The sequence below is a fragment of the Rhinolophus sinicus genome, chromosome 16 (assembly GCF_057876585.1).
Source record: "Rhinolophus sinicus isolate RSI-liver-muscle chromosome 16, RSI-T2T, whole genome shotgun sequence".
In the NCBI taxonomy this organism is placed as follows: domain Eukaryota; kingdom Metazoa; phylum Chordata; class Mammalia; order Chiroptera; family Rhinolophidae; genus Rhinolophus; species Rhinolophus sinicus.
In genome coordinates, this window is record NC_142516.1 from 11,430,986 (window position 1) to 11,437,767 (window position 6,782).

Here is a 6,782-nt window from a genome sequence, read left to right on the forward strand (position 1 = left end):
GGCTCACAAAGCCTAAAATATTTACTATTTGGCCCTTTACAGAATCAGGTTGCTGACCCCTGCACTAAACTATATTCTGTGAGTGGAAATGTCTTTCTAAATGTCTGTGGTGTCAAAAGTTCTGGTGTTAACAGAATTAAAGCAACACAGAGGTTGTAGAATGGTGTGCAATGAGTAGTATCAGTCTCTGACCCCTTGTGTGTTTTTTGAGATAGAGAAATGGCTATCCAAGCCTAGTAGCATCGCTGCTCTGGAAAAAAAAAAAAATTACTGATTGCAGACTAAATCCCCTCATTGTACGTGTGAGGAAACTCGGGCCCAAAGAGCTCTGGCATCAGGTATGCCTGAGTTTGACGTCTAACCCCAGCTTCGCTCAAGTGACAAAAACCCTAGGAAATGTATTGGCTCATGTAACTGAAAAGTCCAGGTGTTCAGATGATACGGTCAGGAATCTGTCTGTCTCTTGATTGTGTTTTCCTCTGGGTTGGTTTCATTCTCAGGCAGGCTTTCCTTAGTGGTCTCTGGAGAGAGACTTGAATCTCAGGTGAAGAAAACAGATCTGTCAGAATTTATCCCAGAACATGGTGCAATGTCTTCCTTCTTCCCCATCCAGTCTTACGGCTAGGATTACTGATGATATAGGCTGCCATTTTATTTTTGATATGCCCTGTGACCTTTCTAGGCTAGAAATAGAATTTAAAATTTAGCCTTAAAGATAAAGCAAATTAAGTTTTCCTCTTCTGGAAACAGGCCTCCCCCTCCCTGTTGAGAAGCTTTCTGGTGGGGGACCTCATCTAAAGGAAAGTGGTTCCTTCCTCAGACGTACTGAGAACCTACCATGTGCCAGGCATGTACTAAGGCATGGTACCTGCGTGCTATCATGTGCCAGGATAAAGGGAAGATTCGGGTGCTGCAGGAGAGAGAAGATGGGCACTTACCTGAGCTGGAAACAGAGGTGAGGGCATTGATGATTTCCCAGAGACAGCAACACCAGAGCTGAGCGCTGAAGGATGTTGAAACACAAACCAGGCAAAAGGTTTAAGAACAGTTGGAAGAAGAACAAAGCCCAGTGAAGTGAGAGCTAATCAGAAGAGTTAAGAGCCTTCCGAATACCTATACCCCTAGGATAAGCCAGGTGGACGAGGCCCACAATCTACCCCAATATACTCGTACATTCTCTCCTAACCAGATGAAACCGCTTGTCCACACAAACACACTGCAATCTCCCAGCTCCCCAAGTCCTTGTACAAAATGTTCTTTCTACCTGGCAGGTCCCCTTCCGCACACCTCCACCCCATGAGTCTTAACAGACATCTTCATTCCCCCCCACAGTAGTCACATTTCTGCTTCTTGAATACTTGATTCTGTTTTAGCACTTATCACCATCCAGTATTTATGCTTTATAATCTAAGAAATGACTTTCTTATTTCACTGGAAATAAGATGAACATCAGGGACAAGTTGCTTCCCCCTAAAATCAGAAAGCAAACAAGGCAACTCTCTTCTGTATGTGGAGTTAATCCTGGTGCTGTCAAATCTCACCTCCTGTGGCCTCTCCAGCCATCCCTGCATGGATGTCGCTGAAGTTCCTGCCTCCAGCTCCAGCCTCTCTTCTGACTACAGACTTACATATCCAGTCCACTGCTGGGCACCGCCACCTGAATGTTCCCTGGATACACTGAACCAAAACCGAGCTCGTTATCCCCCTTCGCCCCCTCTGCCCCGCAATTGCTCCTGAGTTCATGTCTTTGGAAACAATATAATGAAGAAAAAATAAATAAATTAGAACCCTGGAGTTACCTTGGACGTTTTGAGCTCCCCCACTCCGCAAATCCAGACTCCTAAATAATCAACTTTATATATTAACATTATAGATGATGTTGTATAGAATCATATATTGCATATGTTATGTCTAATATATATGTATTGGAATATGATTCTATTATATATAGCTTTAATATGTAAAGGTTATTTAGAACACTGGGTACGTATTATGGATTATGTATAGTTATAAATGTATATAATATGTGACTATATATAACATAATAAAGTGGCATATAATAATTTTTATTATATTCCTTCCATTCTTTTTGTCTCTGCACCTGCCTCATCACCTCACCCTTAGATTATTGCAGTATCTTCAGGACTCGGTGAAGGTCCCATCCCCTTCAATTCTATTCTCAAGGCACTGCTTAAGCCATCTTTCCAAACCCCCAATTCATGTCATCTTCCTACTTAAAAGTATTTGCTAGCCCCTCACTTTATATTTTGAAGTTGAAATTCCTTAGCATGGTAGAAAAGGCTTATCTCAGTCGAGCCTATTTTTAAGCCTTATCTATACTGTGATGCAAAAAGATGAACAGGAGAGATTTACTACAAATAGTGTGGTCAGGGCAGAATTCTCCAAGGAGGGGACATCTAGCCCCTTGAGAACTCCTCACTTAGCTAGTGATTCCTGTGCCCCATTACACCCTCTTACAGATGACAATGGCCCTGGATGACAGTGCTTACTGGAAGCCAGGTCAGTGACAAGCTCTTGGAGATGCATCTTGGTCCCTTTGAATCATCACAGCACTTGTATTCACTAGCTGGGTTCTCTGTTAATACCTGTTTTGTGGTTGAATAAACTAAGGCTCATAGAGTTTGTCACTCGCCTTAGGTCCCACAAGCAGTGTATATTAGGTATCAACGCCTCTAAACCCAGAATCTCTAACCACCACCGAGCCACGCTGCATCCAGACACAGGATGCTGCTTCCCGTAGAACTAACTGTTGCCTTCTAGACCCACAGCTTTCAGGACGACTCCAGACTCCGCAACGCAGCGCTCAGCCCTCCACAGTCTGGCTCCTCCCTCCCCCCCCCCCAGCCTCATCTCCCGACATTGCCCCAGCAAATGTCTAACTGGGCACCCACTCTCCATTCCAATCCAACTCCCCTCAGGCGAGGCCTGCCTCATACTTACTCATCTTTAAGGTTTCACTGAAAGGTCATCTCTAGGCCGCCTGTCTTGAGCCAGGTTACATGCCCTCCTTGCTTCTCTACCACCTATGCTCCCATTGCACAGCACCCGCTGGCTTTTTTCCCTCCCAGCAGACTGACTTCCTCATGGCCCGAGACCAGGATGGTTTACCCTGTGTTTTCTCTGTCTTGTGGGAGCCTGGCATAAAGTGCTTCATAAATGTCTGCTGACATGCATTTATACAATGGATGCCAGAACTGGGGGGCGGGGGGGAATTTTGGGTGATAATAACTTTGAAGTCTAAAAAAAGCCCTTTCACACTGATTATCTCATTACTCCTCTGAAGTTGATATTATCCCCAAAGTTTAGGAAACTCAGATTCAGATAAGTGACTTTTCCAAGTTCACCCAGCCAGGAAGTGGCTGGACTAGGATTTCACTCCGGTCTCTGACTCCAAGGCTAAAGCTCGCTCCATCACTTCCCCCATCATCTGAAACAACACACACGCATTCTACCGATGAGAACACTGAGGCCAGGAGAGGTAAATTTCTTCCTAGGGTCATACAGTTATAACCCCAGTTCGTGCGCTATTCCTCTAGTCAAATAGGAAATGTCTCGGAAGGTGACAAGGCGAGGATAGGATCCTGAGTGGGGAGAGGTGTGCTGCCTGTGTCTCTTCCCACTGGCCCCTTCCCATTTGTCACAACCTGAATGTTTAAATTTTGTATTTAGTATTTACTCTGAAATGGCTTTCATCTGATTTCCCCCCTTGCTCACCAATTTAGCTGTCAGAGTAAATAAATGTAAAGCTGGGTTTCCAGCCTCCCCCAGCTCACATTACCTTCCTAGAATTACTCCCCGGCGGGGCGGAACCGCTGCTGGGGGCGCTCCCACAGAATTATCCAGTTACTAATAAAGCCTCTTTTCAAACCCAAACCTTGGACCAAGACTCAGGTGGAGGAAGATGGTAAAATTCACCTCCGAGGATGAGATGGCCACATCCTGTTTAGTGACCAAGAGAAGGATTGCGGTGAGAACTAGATGACACTGCATATCTAGACTACCTAGACATCACACGTGTAAGGTGCTTATACCGTGCCAGGAATCAAGGCAACACTTCTTAAATATTAGTTTTTAAAGTGGTATACGGTTAATGGCACCACAATCCCGAGAGGTAAGTGTTGTTATCCCCATTTTGCAAGTAGGGAAACTGAAGCTCAGAGAAGCCCAATCTCCTGCAGGAAGAAATCCAGTATCCTGGTTGGATGTACTAAATTTGCTAATCCTGATTTTGCCCAGGTCACTCCTGTCTGGACTCTTTCCCGCTGGAGTCAGGAGTTGTTGGAAGAAAGATTTCTCTTCCAAAGTAATTTCATTTCTGTTCTCTTTGAAGTCAGGCAAGTCCTAGGTTGGAATAATGGTTCGTCAGCTTCCTTAGGTAAGTTATTCAGGAAAATATTTGATGATTTGGTTGATTTATGCCCTGCCTTCCTCCATAAAATACTTGAAATGGCACTGAGTAGAATAACAATGGGACAGCGCAGCTAGTCCATACTGTAAGGATGGCTAATATTTATTGGTTGCTTTGTGCGTGCCAGGGATGGTTCTTGGAGCCCTTTACATGAATCATTTGCTTAATTTTCACAAGCACAAGAAGTGAACTCTGTTAGCATGCCCACTTTACAGATGAGGAAACTGAGACTGAAGAGTGGCTGAATAACTTGTCCAGGGTTACCCCAGTCATCAGGGGCAATGCCAAGATGGGCACCACAGCAATCTGGCTGCAGAGTCTTCATGCTTTCCTGCTGAATTTAATGCCTCTCCTTCCAGTTTTGATTTTCTGAACACCTAATCAGAATTCAGGAGCAGAATTGCATAGTGGGTAAGAGTTTGGGTTCTGGGGGCGGCCAGATGGCTCAGCTGGTAAGAGCGCGAACTCTCAACAACAAGGTTGCCAGTTCAATTCTCGCATGGGATGGTGGGCTGCAACCCCTGCAACTAAAGATTGAAAAGGGCGACTGAACTTGGAGCTGAGCTGCGCCCCCCACAACTAGATTGAAGGGCAATGACTTGGAGCTGATGAGCCCTGGAGAAACTCACTGTTCCCCAATATTCCCCAATAAATTTTATTTAAAATTTTTTTTTTAATGAAATGTCTTTTTAAAAAAAGAGTTTGGGTTCTGGAGTCTGAGTGCTAGAGCTTCAAATGAGGCTCCTATATGCTTGTTTCCTTAACTATAAAATACATATAGTATTCAACCTCCTTGCAGTGCTGCCGTGAGGGCTAAAGAGCATAGTGCTCGTAAAACAGTGCTTGGCACATAAATTCTCAATAAACGGTAGTTAGATCATTGTCATCATTCAGAGAGTTCATGCTTCACAATCCTCATAGGAGTGCCACAGCTTGTTTGTCCAGCTTCTGCAGCTTTGCAGTCGTCTCTCTGCCTGGAATACTTCCTTTTCTCCCCCAAATCCATTCAAATTTCATCTGCCCTCTAGTTCCCAGCTCAAGCCTCCTCCACACCCCTTGCCTGAGAAGTTTTGCAAACCCAGTACCATCCTCATGATCTTCTCCTTTTCTGGGGTCCTTCTGCACTCACACATCTGGTAGGTGTGCAGCACTGTATAATGTCCCATGACTTCCCGCTTCCCCCAGGCACCCAGAATGGGAGAAGAAGAGGGAGATAAAAGTTTGCCTATCATTGTTCCCATTTTGCAGATGAGAAAGCTTAGCCCGTGTGTGGCGAGGCCAGGAGTCATATCCAGGTCTTTTGAAATAATAATAATAATAATAATAATAATAATAATAATAAATGTGCATGCATATGCAGAGAACAGACATGGTCATGTACTCGTATGCAGCCTAGAATTCAAGAGTATAAGCTCTGATGTCAGATGAATCTGGTTTTGAGTTCTTGGCTCTGGTGATTAGCCGTGTGGTGCCATTTTGGACATATCACGTGATCTCTCTGAATCTCAGTTTCTTCATCAGTAAAATGGGTACATTTATGAGACACTACTTCATGAAGTTATTGGGAAAAGAAAACGAAGTCATGATTGTAAAACGCTAAGCCTGTTATGGATTAAAGTACCCAGGAGCAGTCGCTGGGTTTATTATGTGCAAAAGAGATGTTTAAGGGGAAAGAGGTTGTTTGTCTGTGGTCATGTGGATGTTTGACGGTGCATATGTATGTGTGTGCACATGCGTGTGTAGATGTATACACCTCACCATCTCTCACATTGCAACTGTGCTCTTAGTATAAAAGATTAGGATTCAGAGAGAAACTTTCACTCTGAATTTCTGTGTCTGAGAGCAATAAATGACTGGAATGAAGGGGGTGGGCATTCGCTGGGGCTGGGGCCATTTCTATGTACTTTGGTGTTGGTAAAAGAACAGACATTTGTATCTTTGGGGGATGTTGGTGTGCAGACACCCTTGTCTGCCTGTGTCTGTGCGGACGTGCCTGTGTATGTGCATGACTGAGATTGACTACTGGGATCCCTGTGTCTGTGGATGCTGTTTCTGACTAGAAATGGTGATTTTGCCACCTGTGGGGATGTGTGTACATAGCTGTGGGTGTCTGAGTAGAGGACGGGAGTTTGGAGCACTGGGTTTAGAGCCTTGGGGGGGGGGGGTCGGTACTCTGAGTATGGATGTGTGTACAAGTGTAAGAACACTTGTGTGGGGTGTTTGCATTTGTAAATGAGGGCAATTAGGAGGTAATGGTATGTGTGATGGCATGGAGGTGGCATGTCGTGTCTACTGGGCTGGGTCTAAGTCTGCGTGTGCATATTTGTTTTTAGAAGAGGATGTGTCTCCCGAG